Here is a 20,122-nt window from a genome sequence, read left to right on the forward strand (position 1 = left end):
ATGATGGTTAGATTATTTAAAAACAAGGTAATTAACCATAACTATATAATAACTAATATGCCAAAATGGTTATTATAAGCAAACCATAACTAGTTATAGAAACAATCGGTTATATATTTAACCAGCAAAACTAGTGAAGCTCACCCAATATGGAGAAAAGCATCTCAACCATATCAGGCATCCAATTTCAACCCAAGGGGACCACACCAAATATCAATAAATGGAAAAGAAAATGATCAACAAGATGGGGGACTATACCAAAACCAAGGCCAAATATCATCAAAATCTGGTTATATAGATTAGATCATTGTAGCATGGCTAAATTGATGCTAAGGGAGTTTACAAAGTATACCTAAGACTCTAGACTTTGGTCTTCAATCTTATTTTTGAACCTTGATTAATTACTTCTGTGCTTTCATTTCTTCCATTTTTAGCTTTGACTTAATTGTCTTGTTAATGGGTAGTGCTTCAAGTGTTGGGTTTGACATTATCAAAACTTTCTACCTATGCCTTCACATAAGTCTTCGGGTTGGGAGGTCATGGTTTACATTTGCATGTATGAATACTCCCCTCTTTTTTAATGATGACAAACCACCAATATTGGCCTTGACAAAAATTCTTCAGTGTATGCTTGATGAAAGACCCTTTCTACAAAGTCACTTGTTACATTTCTAAAAGTCCATGCTCCCTCTAAATTCAAGCTCCCCTTTACTTGTTCAACATATGCAACCCTTGTTACCTAAAACTCATAAACACTACTTCTCGGATATGATTTCTTGAACCATTTCATGTTAGTCTCTTTGTTAAGGTTGCAATATTTCCCCGCCTTTGTCATTATAAAAAACAAACATGTTATATTTATTCCCCTTTTGGAATCACGAGCCTAGAAGTCTCAAATGTATTTTCTGTTTTAGTCTTGGTTTATTCCTTGAATCCACGGTTAGTGGCAGAAATTTCTATCACTCCTTGTTGCCCGTGGGTGCGTCGTTCCTGGTTGGCTCTTCTTCCTTTCCCCTTTCTTGGGTTAACGACCCTTATTCATGCGGCTTCAAAGAATTTTCGTGCCCGCTTTGCAAAAGTCATCCCATTTGGGAGTTTCAATTTTGAATGTTCATGAAGGGAAAAAGGGATGTGGGGTCATATTGACAAGACCTCTTATGCTCCGGAGAACCTAGCTTTGTTGGCTACTTAGAAGACGAAAGATGCTCAGATTGTTTATTGGATTCTCAGATCTGTTGAGCCTCAAATGGTCAACAATTTGCGCTTTTCTACAACCAAGGAGATGTGAGATTATATGAAGTGTATTTATAATCAAGATAGTGTTGCCAAGCGCTTTCAGCTCAAGCTCAAAATTGGGAGTTATAAATTAATAGGGCAATTTATCCATTCGTGACTGTTATTCTGGCTTCCTAAACTTGTGTACTGAGCATTGTACCATCTTGCACGTTGATGTACTTATTGCTTCCCTCCTTACCATTCAAGCGATATCTATCAAATTAGTCAATAGGAGTTGCTTTTGATCAAATAACAAAGTTAATCTTTTCAAACAACATTTATAAAAAAATTAATTAAGCACACGACAATATAAATAAACAAGAGGCAATAGGAAAGGAAACAACCACACCAAGAAATTATATTAGTTGGCACCAACCTCTTCCAGAACCTACATGTATAGGTTTTCTCCACAAAGACCAATCACATAACTATATGATATTATTTCTTAATTTCCTGAAGCCTCCATTGAAAAATTAACATTCACCGACAAACAAAAATAAGTTGGTAAAGCGATCTTAGCTAACAATTTTTTACTAATTTTTCGTCCATTGAAAATTACCGATGGATATATCCATCGATAATTTTTCATAAGTAATTTCTTCTTTATTAAGGTAATTTTTTATAGCTAATTTAGAGTTCATGTAGAAATGGACTTTCTTCCTCTTTTCTAGAGCTTCTTAGATCACCTTTGGGTAGGTATGCTTCTTTCTTCTTCCTCATTTGTCCTCTATATTCCTATTTTCTCATCTTTGCAAGAGACCTAGAAAGGGGATTGATAGAAAATTTTAACTAGTATACCAAAATTTGATCTAAGATTACTTTGGGTTTTGTTTGATACCCTTCTAGTGGGAGTAAAAATGGAATTTGAGAAACAAGCTCTCTCTTGAAATCACAAAGTTTGCCTCCTAGCTTCTCTTTCAAGGAAAATCTCAAAACCTAGTGGATAAGGGAAACTTTCTCCTATACTCTATTGTGTTGTGATATTGAAATATTGATCAATCGGATGGTTATTAGGTTATTTTTCCATTTTCCCCTTTGAAACCTAAGTTAGGAAATTTAGGAATTTTCAAGATTAAGTTTGATTGAGGATGATTTTGGGTATATTAATCGGTTGGAAAGCATAAGGAATAATTGTAGATGCATTTATTGTGAGTTTGGATGCTTAGCTAGCCATTGGGAACTTGGATTTTGTAAAATTTGCAAAGTATAATTTTGTACTCGTTGGGTAAGCTAGCAAACCTGTTGGCTAAGCTAGCGACGTATGACCAGAGATGCCTCAAACTTGTTGGCTAAGCTAGCAATACTCAAGGCTAAGCTAGCGACATTTCAAAGATGCCTCAAACCAGCTAGCTAAGCTACCAACCCCTCAAGCTAAGCCATAGTATGTTGAAAACTTTTGTTTGTTTTATTGCCTTTCCTCCTTGTTTCCTTTGGACATTTATGATAGCTTGATGACTATGAGTAAGCTAAACTCCTATGTTGATGATTTCAGCAAATTATATGATTAGTTCTTTTAAAAAAGAAGAAGGACGAAAGTCTAAAGCTGTTTTATAAGGATATCATGTGGTTCACATTCAAATGAGGATTATTGCGATAGTGTAAGGCTTGAAAGAAAATAAAGAATGGAGCATAGTTTGAAAATGGTTTTATTAGATGTTTATGATATTGTTGAGGTGTTTATATGCACAAGCAATTATGATTGCTATTTGTGGAAGTTGGTGATGCATGTGTGGTGAACAAAATGTTATGTTTAAAATTATCCCTTTGCATGTCCAAAATGAGTAAACTCTATTCTCTTATTAGATTTTAAGAAAATGGCTACTTAGGGAGGGAGAGTTACATGCCATAACTATGATCCACTCAAGCGACCTGGAGGTCTTACTTAGTAGATATCCTCCCAAGTACCCATCCCTATGTTTTATTTAACTTTGATTGGCATGTCAGAGTAACAAAATTGATTTTTAAGATCAAACTTAGTGGACTCATTTAAGTGTGTGAGGGATGGGATGTATATTGTTGAGATGTATTTGGACCTTTAAGTCAGGCTATAGGAGATGACGGGTACAAAGTTGTCGTATCTAAGACTATAGGAGATTCCAAATATGTGTTGTCATTGAATATGGTGGGTGAACATAAATATTCTAAATGTTGCATATGCATAATTGGTGCATAGGTTTGCATAGTTGGTGTACAAGCATATGAGTAGACACGTAAGTTGAGGGTGTTCGATTGGCTCTCAATCTAGTGTTGAGGTTTTTGTGATGGCTAACAAGAATGTGATTATAAAATAGATGAATGGAAGAATTTGTATAGATGTAAGGTCTTGCAAACCTACAAAGTCATTACCTACACTTCATATGCAAAACACAATGCCTTCTAGTGAATATTGCTCTAGACCAAAAAGTGATACATTATAATTTTATGAGGACAAAAAATTTTGCAGGGATAAAATTCGAACTTTGCCAAATTCACAAGGACGAAAAATATATTTTAATATTATTATTATAATGTCATTTTTATACTAAAAATATATAGTTTAATCTATTTAATTTAACATTATCAAAATAAATTATGTTTTTCTTGATCCCAGGACAACATGTTTGGAAAACCATTTGTAGGTGGCAAGTGTAGGTTGCAAAATTAAAATAACAAAGGTGATACTTTTGTCCCAAAAGTAATTGTGGAGGCTATATATCCACAGAATTTCTAAACACGCATTAAGAGATGTAAGTATTTTAATGTTTCCCCCTCTTATTATTGAAATATACAATTCAATTCATTTAACTCAGTATTGCTAATGAATATTTTTTTGCAATATTTTTAATTAAAATATTTTTCATTTATTAAGGTATCCTTTGTTCACTCAATGCCCTAACGTTCAAGGACAAATTTAGGGGGGCAAGTAGGGGCCTTGGGGCAAGTAGGGGCCTTGCCCCCTCCCTCTCCCTCAAGATCCTTTCTATATGCTTTGAAAAAAATAAAAATAAAAATAAAAAATGGATAAAAATAGAGTATTAAGTTAATGTTTGCTTATTTTTTTCTCTAGTAACACTACTACATAATATGCATTCAACATGATTAAAAAAAATTGATGTTAAATTGTTGGTAGTGTCATTTTTATAAATAAATGAATCTTTGTAACATCGATTTTTAACGCAATCTTAACATTAATTTTCCAACAGAAACTTAACACCAGTTTTGGAATAGTTGATGTTAATAGCAAAAATTTAACATCGATTCTTGAAGATCAATGTTGTTGAATGCATTATTTAAAAACCAATGTTGTTGGCTCTCTTTTAATAATAACTCTAGCGCGCCTTACACCCTCTTGAGCTCAGCTTGAAACCCTCGCCTAGTCTCTCGAACAAACACTTCCTTAACATCTCTTCGGCCCTCTGTCATAGCCACCGCACCACCACAAGCACCACCGCCACCTCAGCTAGCTTTGATTTGTGTGTGAACGTGTTTGTGGGTCTTGTTGCCGTAACGTCTGGCAATGTTGTGCCGATCTCTGTTGCTGCTGTCATAGAAGCACAAAGGAAGTAGAAACACGAAGCTTTGTGTGAAAGTCTTTCTGGGTGAAGGAAGTAGAAGCACAAAGCCCTTGCCTCAACGTTGCTGGCGTCATTCCAGGTTATTTTGCTATTTGCTATTTTAGGTTTTTTATTTTTTGATGTGAAAATGTGTGTTTGTTGCACGAATGTAGTCAATGTAAATGTACTTGTATTGTAAATATAAATTTAGTTCCTTTGAATGCACTGAATTTATGCAATGATACGATGTCAAAGCCTTTGTGGGTATAAGGATTTTGAGTGTGATGAAGTGAGGGAATGGAAAGTTTGAATTTTTGTGGCTTTGATCATGTGATTTGTGCCTTTATGGGTACTGGTAGTGGATTTAGTTGTGTGAGTGTTTAATGAGTGGTGCTTGGATTAAGTTTCATTGCCTTTTGCTACTCCTTATAAAGTAAATGCCCCGTTTCTTTATAATTGCTGCTACTTTGGCATTAAGTTAGTTTTTCCTTTTCTTGCTTAGTTAAAAAATTGGGGGCAATTGACTTTGACAGACTGAGGTCAAGGCAAAGCAGAAAGTTGATTCTTGAATGAATAAGTTTCCTTTGATGATCTTAGTAAACGTATTGGGAGAAAAGTAAAAATGGAATAAGAGTAGGTTAAAGAAAATATACCAATGATTTCTTAATTTTATTCCAATGATTGAGCTAACTAGAAAATGGGGAGCATTGATCATGGTAGTTCTTTGATGTGTTGGTATTGTGTTTATAGTAATTGTGGCCTCTTGGAAGTAAAACCATGTCTTATAACAGATTTCTGTGTTTTTTCTAGAATATGAGCAGAGATTTACTTGTCAAATAATCATATGCTAGCTACTTTACGTACCCACTAACCAAGTAAACTAGTAATAATTATTACAAGCCATATAGACGACGTGGGAATGTGCATACTTGTCAATAGATGATAGCCTAATTAATTGATTAATTGAATTTTATGTTACAATTAGTTGGTCTGATTTGGTATGACAGTTGCAGATATGTAGTGAGTGGATGATATCGGTAAATATGATGACATTAAATAGAAGAAACTTTGCAATGAGAAGTCCCACATTGTACAAAAAAGTAAATAGAAGAAACTTTGTAAGTCCCGTGACAAGTGCCAACCATACTGACATATCCTAATTCACTCAATATCTACGTTATTCATATCCTACATAGGCATTTTTTGTAGTTTTTCTCATTGTTACATTTTATATATCAGCCAAAAAAGAAAAAAAGTTTATACATAAAAGGCTACAAGGAATACTAACTCATTACAAAAAAAGAAGAGATATCAGTAAAACAAACCAAATAGCCTAACATTCTCAAAATTTAGTATATAAAAAATTAAACTAGAGAAGTGAAGGTGACTGAATTCCTTTTCCTGCAAAGAAGAGTAGAATTTGATAGCCAATTATGTCCTTTCCAGCAATTTCCTACTATGTTGCCATATCCCTCTTGTCTGTTGAACATCTTTCTCATTGTTACATTCCCATAACAACAATGTATAATGTTAAGCGTCTATGGTATTTGAAATTAACTGTCTATAAGCATTTTCTATGACACATTTCAAAAGAATTTTTTTTTACCCCCAATTTTTAATGTACAACATTAAAGAGGATTTTCTTACTTTGACAGCCAAACTAACTCTTCATTGGAATAGAAGTTAGTTTTATACCAAATTTTGTGATCCCAAAAATAAATTGAATAAATCTTTTGGATTTTAGAGTAGATCTCACTAGTTGAATTTCCACCATTTTTCATTCTTTATGATTTTTGTTTATAAATATGAAGTGGAATCAATAGAGGTAAAATACATATACTAACTTTAATTAGTTTTTACTCTCTGCATGAAAAATACTTGATGAATGAAGGTTTGGTTGAAATTAGATGCACACCTATGGTTACTATGTCCTTACACAAATTTCAAAATTGAATAGTGTTGGATAGTGTTTGAATATGTGCGCCATCATGTCAACTAATTTGACAGTTTTTTGCTGTCAACCAATGCCCCTTATGCGATCATGCAGTTGCATTCTCTGTTAATCCATCTTCCACATCATATTATTCTTAAAGCCATCATTATTTCTTTTTAATTTTACCTTATGCGGTCATACAGTTGCATCAAAATGAATAAGTCACGGCCTAACTTTACCTTGCTGAAATTTAATATTTTGTTAGAAGAATGTGGGCATTGGGCAGCAAGGATTGAAGTCTTGAATAATCAAGGATACCATGACTTTTTATCTACTTGTGTTCCTAAAAGTGACTTTTTTTTGCCTGCATTACAAGAAATTTAAAACATGGAAAGCAATCAATGCAAGTAGTAATTACAAGTTGCGAACAAACACAAGTAGGGACTGTTTGGGGGTTACTTGTTAGTGCTTATTAGTTAGTATAGATAAGAGCAGTGAATTCTAAAACTACTGAATGGTTGGTCTTCTACTTCTTTTCTAAGTAGCTTTGATGCCTAAACAACATTCATCATGAACTAAATATATTTGAAAACACAAGAATAGAATTGAGCATTTAATTGTATTAGCCTAAATTCTTGGATTTTGTATTACTGAATCATAAGCAGAGAAGATAACATGACAGTTATGAATGATCACGGACAGTTGTAGTACTGTTTTGATTGTCGCATCGAATTAATGACATTGACTTTAACATGGACGTTGTGGGATGTTCTTCTGATTTTAGGAAAATTTTATCAATGGATAGTCATTTCAACATGAAGAAGGATCACAGGTTGGAACAATTGATAGCAATAAATTACATTCAGGTTGGTTTGGCATTTCTTCCTTTTTCATATAACATAATATCATTGATGCATGCTTCTGCTGATTGGGACTGTTTGTAGCAAACTTCTGCATGTCTTTAATTCTATTGCTTTTTATTGTAGTGAGACTATGTTGATTTTCTATTTTCGTAGTTGCTTTTGCTATTTGATAAATATGATAAAATGCACTAGAGATTCTACTAAAGTCGAAAACTCCGAATATGGGGTCCAGAGGTTTATACATCACATCCTTCTAGGGTTGAACATAATAATAATAATAATACTATTCACTAACTGTAGATCACCTAGAAGCCCATTATTGAGGTAACAATTTTGTTACAAATACTATATTCACTACAAATATTTAGAAGCAATTGTTGGAACCATTATTATCTATTGAATAACCGTTATACTATTACAAATATTCACTACAAATAGTATATTCACTTCAATCTGTTACATGTTTAAAAGTAGTTGATAAAAGTAAAACTATGGTATGATTATTTAATGTATGTCTTCATTTTATTATAGACTGTTGTTTTATATACAAGTTATGTTCATTATGAGTGAATCTTAGTTTTCCGTTTGAGATTCAATATAATGATTAATATGGATAATTTGGATTAATCGTTGTATTGTCCGTTTGGGAAGAGTCATTTTTTTATACTAGATACATACATATAGGTTAAATATCTTTTCTTAAATTTGATGAAATTTCGGTTTAGTGCATACTTGATTGTGGTGGAATTGATGTCACTGTTTTCATGTCATGTACTTAGAGATCAATACGAAATGCTGCCGAAATTTCATGAAATCTAAGAAAATATACTTAGTATGAATCTAGTATAAAAAAATGTCTTCCTAAATGGGATAAGGCCACATCTTTAATGAAAAAAGTGAGATCCTCATGCATCGAATAAACCTTGTATGCGACTCACAAAAGAGGAAAGTTGGATCGAAGTTTAATGAATACAAGTCGCACGAGCCCTACGTATGAGGAAAAGGTTGAATAGTTCTTGAAATTTGCCTTGGAAAGAAGTCGACCGGATGAGGATGAGAAATATTTTTGTCCTTGTATTGACTGTTTGAATGGGAGACGACAAGTACTAGACGAAATACAAGAATATCTTCTCTGTGATGGGATTAAGAAGAATTATATAACATAAATATGGCATGGTGAATTGACATGCAAGCAAAAGGGGTCCCAAACTGAGCAAGTCGATGTAGAAATGGGAGACCGATTAGAGGATATGATTCGTGATTTTGGACAAGAGTTTTTTCATCAAGCATATGCCCCTTTGTATGATACATTGGAAAGTGATTCAAAGAAGTCTTTGTATCCGGGGTGCAAGAAGTCATTGGCATTATTGTCACCGGTGTTAAGTTTGGTTAATGTGAAAGCCAAATATGGGTGGAGTAACAAAAGTTTCACATCATTGCTTAAGGTAGTGCAGGGTATGCTTCTAGAAGAAAACATGTCAAAAAGTTATTATGAGGTGAAAAAGATATTGTGTCCAATGGGTATGAAGTATTAGAAAATTTATGCATGCCCTAATGATTGCATATTATACAGAGATGAGTTTGAAGAAATGCATAAATGTCCCAGGTGTGGGGTACACGATATAAAGTGAAGGATGATGATGAGTGTAGCAGTGATAAAAGCACAAACAAAGGCCCCCCAACAAATGTGTTATGGTATCTTCCTATCATTCCAAGGTTTAAGTGTTTGTTTTCTAATGTAGATGATGCAAAAGACTTTACATGACATGTAGATGGGAGAAACTACGATGGAATGCTCTACCATCCGGCTGATTCTTCCCAATGGAAGAAAATTAATCGTTTGTATCCAGATTTCGAGAAAGAGGCAAGAAATCTTAGGTTTGGACCTGTCACTAATGGAATGAATCCCTTTGACAATTTAAGCACTAAGCACAGTTCGTGGCCTGTTTTGCTAGTAATTTACAACCTGCCTTCTTGATTATGCATGAAGCGAAAATACAGTTTGTGACCTGTTTTGCTAGTAATTTACAATCAGGAAATGATATCGATGTTTATCTAAGTCCCTTGATTAAAGATTTGAGAAAGTTGTGGGACGAGGGAGTTGACGTGTTTGATGGGAATCAAAATGAGACATTCAAGTTGTGTGCAATGGTATTTTGTACCATCAATGATTTTCCAACGTATGGAAATTTGAGTGGATATAGTGTTATGGATCATCGTGCATGCCCTATCTATAAAGAAGACACAAGTTGTAATGCCCAAAAATTTTGATAACTAAAAATAAATGTTTGATTTATTTCTTGTGTTATTTGATTATTTGATTAATTTGAATTATTTGAAGTGTTGTGCAAATTATCCTTACGCAACTTTTTGGTGTGGATGTTAGGTTATGTGGAGTTTGATTGATCTGTGTTGGAAATGTATGATTTCAAGTTTAACCCAAAACTTGCTTCGGTAAAACTATAATCTCAAACTCGTTAATCGTTGGATTGCTTTCAAAGTTGAACTTTACGTTAGCAACCCACATTTTCATGTTTTGACCGTTGGGATTTGCAAAATAACATCTTTGGACAGCTCACTAAGCACGACCAGCATGCTAAGCACAATTCTACCTAGAGGAAATAATTCGCACACTAAGATCAGTGCACTAAGAGCAATTCCAGCTCAGTGCAAAATGCCACGCTCAATGCCAAAAGTTGAATTTCACTTACCAAGATGAGCTCGTTAAATGAGATCTGCATATTATATATTCTTCAACATGAAAACATGATTTTTTACTTTTCTCTCTCTCCTTAAACCCTCACCCAAACCCTATAATTTCCTTTTCTACCACCCACGACCATCGGTGACTACCATGAGTCACCGTTGCTTACCTTCGAACCACCGCATGGAGGGAAACACTTAAATCGGAACAGATTCTTTGAACTCAACTCGAGGATTCGGTAGAGAACGATTTCATCGACCCTTCTTTAGGTAACCGTGATTTTTATGTCTTCTCCTAGTTAGTTTGAACTTATCTCTGTATCTTTTGTGATTTGGGTACCGTTATTAGGTTTTTTACGTTTCCTTTGAAAAATCCTTGAAAATGAGACGTCATAAAACTTTCCTTTTTATGAAATTGATTTCATTTTAGTGACCTTTGTCGAAACCCAGTCACATTGACATGATCGGAATTTTAAAATAACGTCTCTTTGATGTGGATCCCAAAACACCACTTTAGCCCCTTTGAAAATTAAATGGGTATTTGACTCTGAATGTTAATATTAACCTTATCTTTGAAATCTATACTGAATTGTCTTTAATTTGATATATAGAGTTCTGTGTTTGGACTAACAAACGTGAACATGAGAGATCTCAAAACAACGTCGCGAGGAGCAAACAGAGAGATATAGATAGATGAGGGGAGTTTATTATTTGTTTATAGTTTTGATACCATAGTTAGGGTCAGGGAACCTGATTATGGGATTGCATGTTTGTCCTTGTGCATGTTGGTTTTCAAGAAAAACTATTTTTTAACTAATGAGATATGATATATTTGTTATTGATGAATGAAATTGAGAATGATGTTATTGTTCTAATGATAGGAATTTTTTGAAAAAGTCTTAATTACAAAGGGAACTCTGTCCAAAATTTTATACATGTTCTTTTATTTACTTGATTAAATTTTAAATGGGCATAAGAGTTTGTTTTGTATACCATAGTTCTCCTATTTAATTTAGAATTTTTCCTAAAATATCAGTTCATGGGGGGGGGGGGGGGGGGAAGGAGTGGCCTGTGTATGATAGGGTGACCTCGACAGGTTATTGCCTAGTTTTCCTAAGTGAGAGTGTTATGTGGATACACTTAGACTATTTCCTGACGAATGGTACCGCATTGTGTTTGAGAGTTGAGTCAGGTGTATGCATCATTCTGAGCATAATTGATTTGAATTGTGAAAAAAGTTGATGACTAGTTTGTTAAGTGTATGTTAAACTGATGGATTATTGAAATGATTGTGGTTATTATTATTATTTTCTTGCTAATCATCGTCATATGGTGTTTGTAGATATTTTATAATAAACTCACCCTTGCAATTTTGTAATATGTGGTTGGTACCTATAATGATCGTGAACCTTCGTTCATGGGAGCAGATGAGCAGAAGTAGGTGATGTTGGAGGGAGATTTTTTTGTTGAAGTCGCCAAGCTTACGTGATAACGTTCAAATTTGTTTTGGGAGAAAGTTGTGTTTTGTTATCAACTCTTCCTTAGTTGGTTCCTTGATTCTTTTTTATTGGGCGAGTAAATCTCAGGTTTAGATACATGTAAAAATTGAATTATGTTCTAACATGTGAATGATGTATAATGGTTTAATATATATGTATTTATTCACCTATTTGGGCATTGTTTGGTGAATGTATATCGCGAAAAATTTACCCTCGTTTTCATAATCAAATTAATGGAGTTTTCACTTAAAAATTCAAATGTTGCATTTTAGAGTAGTGATATTATAGTGACGAGGTGGATCGTTACATAAACTACGTACAACTGAAACATGGTAAAAAAATAGTGTACACTTGACATAGACGTTTTCTGAAACCTTATCATCCTTATCGGCAATTGGAAAAAGATTTTAATGGAAGTCAGAAGCATGAAATTGCACTGATACCTTTAGCTGGTCAGTAGGTTTTTGAGTGGGTTGAGAACATCAATATTATATTTGGAAAGACCCAAAAGAAGCTGGCAAGTAAAACTTGCATATGGAAGAAAAGGTCGATATTCTTTGATCTTTCATACTGGTCTGATCTAGATGTTAGACATTATATTGATGTTATGCATGTGGAGAAAAATGTATGTGATAATGTCATTGACCTACTTCTTAACATTCAAGACAAGACAAATGATGGTTTGAATACTTATCAAGATCTAATTGAGATGAGAATATGTGACTAGTTGCATCCAAGGTTCGATGGTAAGAAAATATACTTGCCTCTAGCATGTCCTACTTTGTCAAGAAATGAGAAGATAAGTTTTTGTCAGTGTCTGCGGCGTGTCTTAGTGCCTCAAGGGTACTCTTCAAATATTAAGATCATTGTGCAAGTGAAAGATCTTAAATTAGTTGGCTTAAAGTCAGATGATTGTCATGTCTTGATGCAACAACTCTTTGTCGTGGCAATATAAGACATCTTGACTAACAAACTCAGGCATGCCATAACTTGCCTTTGCTTTTTCTTTAATACCATATGTAGCAAAGTCATTGGCCCTCTAAAGTTAGATAACTTGGAAAATGAGGTTGTTATTATCTTGTGTCAATTGGAGATGTATTTTCCTTCTTCATTTTTTGACATCATGGTGCACTTAAGTGTTCATCTGGTGAAAGAAATTAAATTGTGTGGTCCCATTTATTTATGATGGATGTACCCAGTTGAGCGATACATGAAGATCTTAAAAAGATATACCAAGAATCTACACCATTCTGGAGCATCCATTGTTGAAAGGTACATTGCAGAAGAAGCTTTTGAGGTTTGTTCAAGGTACATTGAAAAGACAAAACCTGTTGGGCTTTCCGAGTCTCAACATGATGAGAGAGTGGCAGGTAAGGGTTCACGAGGGCTGCATGTTATAACTTTGGGTCTAGAGGAATTGAATCAAGCACATTTGTATATATTGAATAACACTAATGAAGTTGTGTTGTATATAATTTGTCATGAAGCCTTAGTCAAGGAAGGTAACCAAAAAATGACTAAGAATAGGTTGTTGAAAAAGCATAACAAGACTTTCCTAAATTGGTTTAAAGATACAATCTTTGGTTATGACAATGCTTTCGAAATGTTAAGGAAGTTAGCAGATGAGCCTAAACGAAATGTTAGAACTTGGCAGGGATATAATATCAACAAGTATTTGTTTTACACCAAATCACAAGATGACAAGAGTACAGAGCAAAATAGTGGAGTTAGTCTGAAAGCTGAATCCAAACACTTTGCTACTGTAAATGTTGACAATCCTCATCTGGCATTCATGCCTTACTTTGGAGTCATTGAAGAAATTTGGGAGGTTAATTATGTTAAATTCACTATGTGCCTTTTTAAGTATAAGTGGGTTAATAGCAATATCGGTGTGCGGACCAATGATATCGAATTTACACTTTGGTAGATCTGAAAAAGCTAGCTTATTAGAATGAGCCTTTCATCATGGCAGAATAAGCTAAACAGGTGTTTTATGTTCAAGATCCTTGTGATGAAAGGTGGTTAGTGGTTTGACACGGAAAAACCATTGGTGTTAATCTTGAAGATCATGATTCAACCCTTGATAATTGTCACACTCCTTTCTTCACACACATGCCTACCATCAATGGAGAAGAAGAAGTTGACAACGTGTATGCAAATCGTAACGATCATGATGAAGGAGAATTAATTAACATCGTCTAATATAATCATTTTACATATATGCTCATTGGCATATTTACAATTACATAACTTACTGTACTTTTGAGTGCATTCTTAATTAATGTTGTTTTTTAATAGGCACATGGCTACACCACTGAGTTCCCCTCCTCCTGAATCAGCACCTTTACCATCTACATCGAAAAGGACTAGAAAAGTCACACGGCTTAGATCCTTGTTTGCCAGACTCGTGGGGGTGGAGAGACCGGTGGTTCATATTGATCTTACCACTGGAAAAACTGATGGTCCACACAAAAAGAAATTAAGGACCTATTTGGGGGTCATTGCTCGAGACAAAGTGAATGTTACATATGTTAACTAAAGATAGGTTCCTGATGCTCAGAAGGATTTGATTTAGGAGGACATTCAAGTATTTCAATTAAACCTTATGTGTTATTGTAATTGGATGTATAAAATTGCCTACATTGTTGTTATTCACTGACTATTACCTACCTTTTTGTATCTGAGGCTGAATTTAATATTCTATAAGCATTTGATAAAAGGATGAAAAAGAAAATCCTCTAGACCGTAGAAGAGTAATGAAGGCAATTTTAATCAGATTTGACCTCTAAATTGACTGTAGCACAAGGTAAGGATGGTGATGATGATAATGTACAATGACAATGTCCCCTTGTACATAAAGCATGAAGATCTTGGAGAAATAACACATGATAGTCAATGTCTAAACATCGTTGTTATACAATTATGGATTATGTAAGTAAATTAAAATTACAGTCCATTACCTAATTGATTGTATTAAATTGATGCATAATTTACTTTATTTCAACAAAAATAGGCATATGAATGAGTTAAGTATGTGATTGGAGAATGACTCTATGTATGAATTTATTGAACCACAATCCATACAAAGATATGGGAAATCACAATTTGAATTTGAGGATTACAATAAGGAATGGATGCATAATTCACAAAGAGATGTCTACCTAAGAGTCTACTTGAATAAGTAAGTAAAACTGGATAAATAATTTTAAATAATGCATTCATTATAATAACTTAATGTTCTACAATGCAGTGGACATTGGCAATTGGTGGTTATATGTTCTAAGGACAATGTTGTCGCTTGGTTTTGTTCCTTGCTCAATAAGCCCAACAATTACTTGAAAGGAATGGTTAATAGGTCATTTTTAATTTGTAACACATTTACTTTATCATTAGTACTTGACATCAATATTTTAATGGTACAACATATATGCATGTTTCTCTTAACCAGTGCTTTGAAGGGATTCAACAATAAACACACAAAAATCCAAGGCAACTGCTAAATGGATTCCAATTAAAGTAAGTAATTTAAGCAATGTTGGATCTCTTCAAAATGAAATTTTATTACTTTGTACACTAATTAATTTTGGGATAAATTTGAATTTGTTATTGAACTTAGTGTACTAAGCAAAAAGGAAGCACTGAGTGCGGCTATTACGTCATGCATTGAATGTCAACCATAGTCCTAGGAGGTTTCAAAGATAATTGGGAAATGATAATTGTTTACTTCATAACTAATTTCATTTGTTATAGTTGTTATTATTTACATTGATTAACTTATGTTTTATTGTATGATGCAGAATTTTACTGATCCAATACCATTAGAGCCAGAGAGAATATAGACAATTCGCATTGAGTGGGCAAAATGTTTATTAAGAGTCAGGAATGAAGCTCTAGGTGTTTAACAAATTTTACGATTGTTAGAGTTATGTTTAGCTTAGCTTATAGATGATTTTATGTATTGGGATTATTGTTTCGTTACTTTTAGTGTTTATTTTATTTAATTGTATTTATTCAATAATAATTTGAAAATAATATATTGTACTGCCTGTATTGGTTTTTTTTTCAATTTACAGATTTGGGTAATATTAACAAAGTAGACAAAATATAAAAAAAAATGCAAAAACAAGATCAGTTCTGACAAAATTAATGTTGTAATGCACCATACAACATCGGTTTTGACCAAAACTAATTTTGTAATGCATCATACAACATTGGTTTTGATCAAAATTGATGTTTTATAGTAACAAAACAATATCGATTCTATTAAAACCGATGTTGTATAGTAGCAAAACAATATAGGTTTTGTCAAAATTGATGTTCTAATGCACCATAAAACATCGGTTTTGATCTAAAAACCGATGTTGTAAGTACTATACAACATTGGTTTTGGTAGAAACGATGTTGTATCATGCATTACAACATCGATTTTGGTAGAACCAATGATAGAAAATCAATTTCAATTAAAACAAAAGATTATCATCTAGTGAGTGATAAAACAAAGTTTTCTTAAAAGCCTTTCAAAAAACACTTGTGTGATAAAGTGTGTCAAAGAAGACTTTTTGAAACACAAGTTAAAGCTTAAGAGAAAAGTAGACACACTTGGTTTATACTAGTTCATTCAAACTGAGTTCACTCAAACTGAATTACACACAGTTCTCCTTCACAAATTGTAAACGGTTCAACTAATCAAAACTGATTACAAAACAAGTATTCTAACTTGCCACTCTTGGCTATTCAAGTATTCTCCGAGCCACTACTTTCACACTTCTTAGACTCCCCTTAAATCGAAGAACACCCAAGTATTATTTTGTCACCATGTCACTCTTGGCTTTCATAAACAAATTGTTTGATTGAATACAAACAAAGATTCGCACACTCAAAGAGTGGATAAACAATATTCTCAAATACACAAGATAACTTTACTAAGCAAAGGACAAAACTAATTGAAATACATAATGTATTGTCCAATGATTATTACAAAGTATAACTTTCACTTTGTTACTTCAGTTCGTATTACACTTCACTGCTTCACTTCATATCTTGATTCACTAATTATAGACTTAGGTGAAGTATCTATTGTGGGATTCATGCCTTCTTTCTTGATATGATCGTTGTCTCATATCTTGGCACATAGCCATGTGGAGCGCTTTGGTTGGAGAGAGAAAAAAACAAAGTACAAACAACTATTGGTGAAGTATAGACAACTAATATTCTCTCCCTTTGTCGAAAGCGATCCTTGAGGAATACACCTTGTTCATTCCTTTGTTTCGGTCCTTATCTTAAATTCAAATGTTAGCAGTTCAAACTTAAGAGAGACAAAATTGAAATATTCAAATGGTTAGGTTTGTGCACATCCCTTTTGTCTTTAACATTGAACTCAATACATTACATGGACATCACTTATATGTTATATAAAACAAAGTGTAAGTGATTTAGTCCATTGGATGCGAGTAAAAGCAACTCAATGTATAGACACTGATTTTCAGAAAGAGTGGACAACAATTTTATAACAACATGTTGAGAACTAGATATTACTTATTAATAAAACAGTTTTCCACTTAGTGGTTGCACACACACTTAAAAGAGATGTAGAGTAGGACTTTATACCAAGTGTGTTCTTATATTGTAGGTCTTTTTCACTTAGAAATAGTTTATCAGCATATCAACAATTTATACCTTTGTGATCATTAAAATTATGGGCAAGGATGGGTTTTCTAGTTGTATCATTAGACCATCGAGTTCTAACACCCTTGGCTTAGAAACAAGGCAAAGCCATATGCCTCAAGTCTTTCTCCTGTTGGCACGAAAAATCTCATGGTAAGTGACCTTGTTGACTATCATAATAACCTATGGAGCCAAGCTTTCATTGAAAATACATTAAACTAGCACAATGCACTTGATATCTTATCCGTGACTCTCACAAACTTTCATGGTGATGATGATATTACTATTTGGATCCCTAGTAGGAATGACCATTATTCCGTCAAATCCGCTTACTATCAGCTTCTGGAGAACTTGATTGATAATAGTGCCCTCAAATATGGAAACTCCATGTCCCCCAGAAAATTAAACATCTTTTTTGGAGAATTTCTAGAGGATGTCTCCCTTGTCGAGCCCATCTCCAAACCAAAGGAGTGTCATGCCCTCTATGCTGCCCACTTTGCAAATCCAATGTCGAAAATGAGTGGCATATCTTCTTTGAATGCCATAAAGCCCATTAAATCTGGTTATGGCATAGGCAAAACAACAAAGTATGGACGAAGCCTACCACTTTCATCTCCCTTTCTCGTAAATTGCTCCATTAATGGACCCATGCACATCAACAACATTCTCATCACCAACACCGACAGGTACTTACCTCACAACCATCTCCCTCTTGGACGAAACCTGCTACTAGCACCTTAAAATGTAATGTCATCTTTATTTCTTTCAACGACCATAATAGCTTTGAGATTGGTCTCTATTTGCATGATGACCAAGGAGCATTCATCAACACCAAATTAAACTATGAGTCTTTAAGGTTCATCATTAAAACATGAAGTTAATGCCACGAGACTTCTTGAAGCATAAATGGGAACCACAATGATCAATTGGAATTTGATTTCAAGCAAATTGTTGACAACATAAATGGGAACCACAATGATCAATTGGAATTTGGCTTTATCAGGGAAAAGTGCAAATCTCTCCTTTCAAACCATCCAAATTTAGTATGATTAGTTTTATCCAAAGGCAAGCTAATCATGTTGCCTGTCAATTGGCATGGTGTCAAGATCTTTTGTCAGTCCTTGTACTTTTAAGTTGATTCCACATTGTATGTACGCTTTTATCTTGAATGTAATGCAATAAGTTTATTTGGTTTAAAAAAACTATGGAATACAACTAATGTTAAAAAAAGACAAAAAAACATAATAAAAATAGTGTGAAAAATGAGCCTCACAAGTAATAAAAAATGACTCTATACTAATTTTTTCAATTTTTTGGTTGTTTAATATATTGGATTCACTTAATTTTCATGTGATTTTCACCATGGTTATAACCATTTTTGGTTAAACATCAATTGAGTTCAAAATTTTTCATATATGTAAATCTAATGATACAAGTTTCACATCTCAAGCCAATAAAAAATATTCAAAATCATATTTAAAAATAGAAAATTATTATTATTTTGAAACGATTATTTTGACTCGCTTTACAAAGATAAAGAACTAAAGTAATCTTTTTAAAAGATAAAAAAAACTAAATTAAATATAATAAAAAAACATAAAGAACTAAAAGTGCATTTCTGCCATTTAAAAACAAAGTAAAGAATTTGTTAAGAAAAAAGAGTGTATACTTCAACATAACAAAGTAAAGATTTTGTTAAGAAAAGAGAGGGCATACTTAAATGTAATAGACAAGGAAGGCATAATACTCACATTTCTTGAAAGGAAAAAAGTTTAACTTTTGTAACTTCTTTTTTGGAGTTGTGGCTCATTTTTCTATCTCACATATTTATGCCTTTTTGTTCCCAAACTATGACACATCTTGTAATTTTTTTTACCTACAATTAATAATATGCTACTTTTTTTATAAGGAAGCATAAGTTAATTCCTTTTACCCGTTCTATAATAGTGGGGATCACGTACAAACAAAAGACAATTTTAGTCATTAAATAGTTTTTAAGTTTTAGTTTTTATGAAGTTTTGATTTTTGTCTTCAACTTTTAAAACCATTAGACTTTATGCTTAAATTTTTTTAAGGAGATTTCTTAATAGTACGAATATTATCTGACACAAAATGTATGAAGGTTTAAATCAACCATTGTTCCATGATTTCGTTAATTTGATATCTTTTTATTTTCATATAATCTTTAACCAATAACAAGGACACCTATATTATGTACTCTTTAGAGCATGGACTATTTTGCACCATTAGTAGTACTTATTTTTTAAAAGTAATAAAGCTATAGAGACTTCAATGAGTCAGGTAGCTTTTGCACTGGATCATGATTTCAAGAAGCATTTATCAATCACAATACAAAATCAATCGCTTTGGTTGATTCTTACAACCATTCTCTAGTTGAAATGATGGATGCACATGAGAAAATTGACCAAGTTCCAAAAGATAAGGAGAAAGGAAGTGTTGCTCAAGAAGAGTCAATAGAACAAGAGTTGAAGCAGACAGAAGACTCATTGCTGGAGGCTTGGTTGAATGATGACGACTTGCTAAGGGTCAAAATTGATGCTATAAGCTTGATACCTAGTGAATTTTGGGCCAATACGAGCCAAAATGAGAGCTTAGATGGAGATGTTTGTTCATAGGAAACTGAATGGGTTA

The 20,122-nt window shown here is 33.4% G+C and overlaps 1 long non-coding RNA gene across 1 annotated transcript; it reads left to right on the top strand.

Moving 5' to 3' along the window:
* Positions 1 to 4,182: 4,182 nt before the first annotated feature.
* LOC102664545 (uncharacterized) lies at positions 4,183 to 14,056 on the top strand. The gene is made up of 3 exons (XR_001384799.3): positions 4,183 to 4,908; positions 7,526 to 7,607; positions 11,735 to 14,056. It is a non-coding gene; the product is annotated as an uncharacterized lncRNA (long non-coding RNA).
* The last annotated feature ends 6,066 nt before the right edge of the window (positions 14,057 to 20,122 follow it).

Source organism: Glycine max, chromosome 14, assembly GCF_000004515.6.
Source record: "Glycine max cultivar Williams 82 chromosome 14, Glycine_max_v4.0, whole genome shotgun sequence".
NCBI lineage: Eukaryota > Viridiplantae > Streptophyta > Magnoliopsida > Fabales > Fabaceae > Glycine > Glycine max.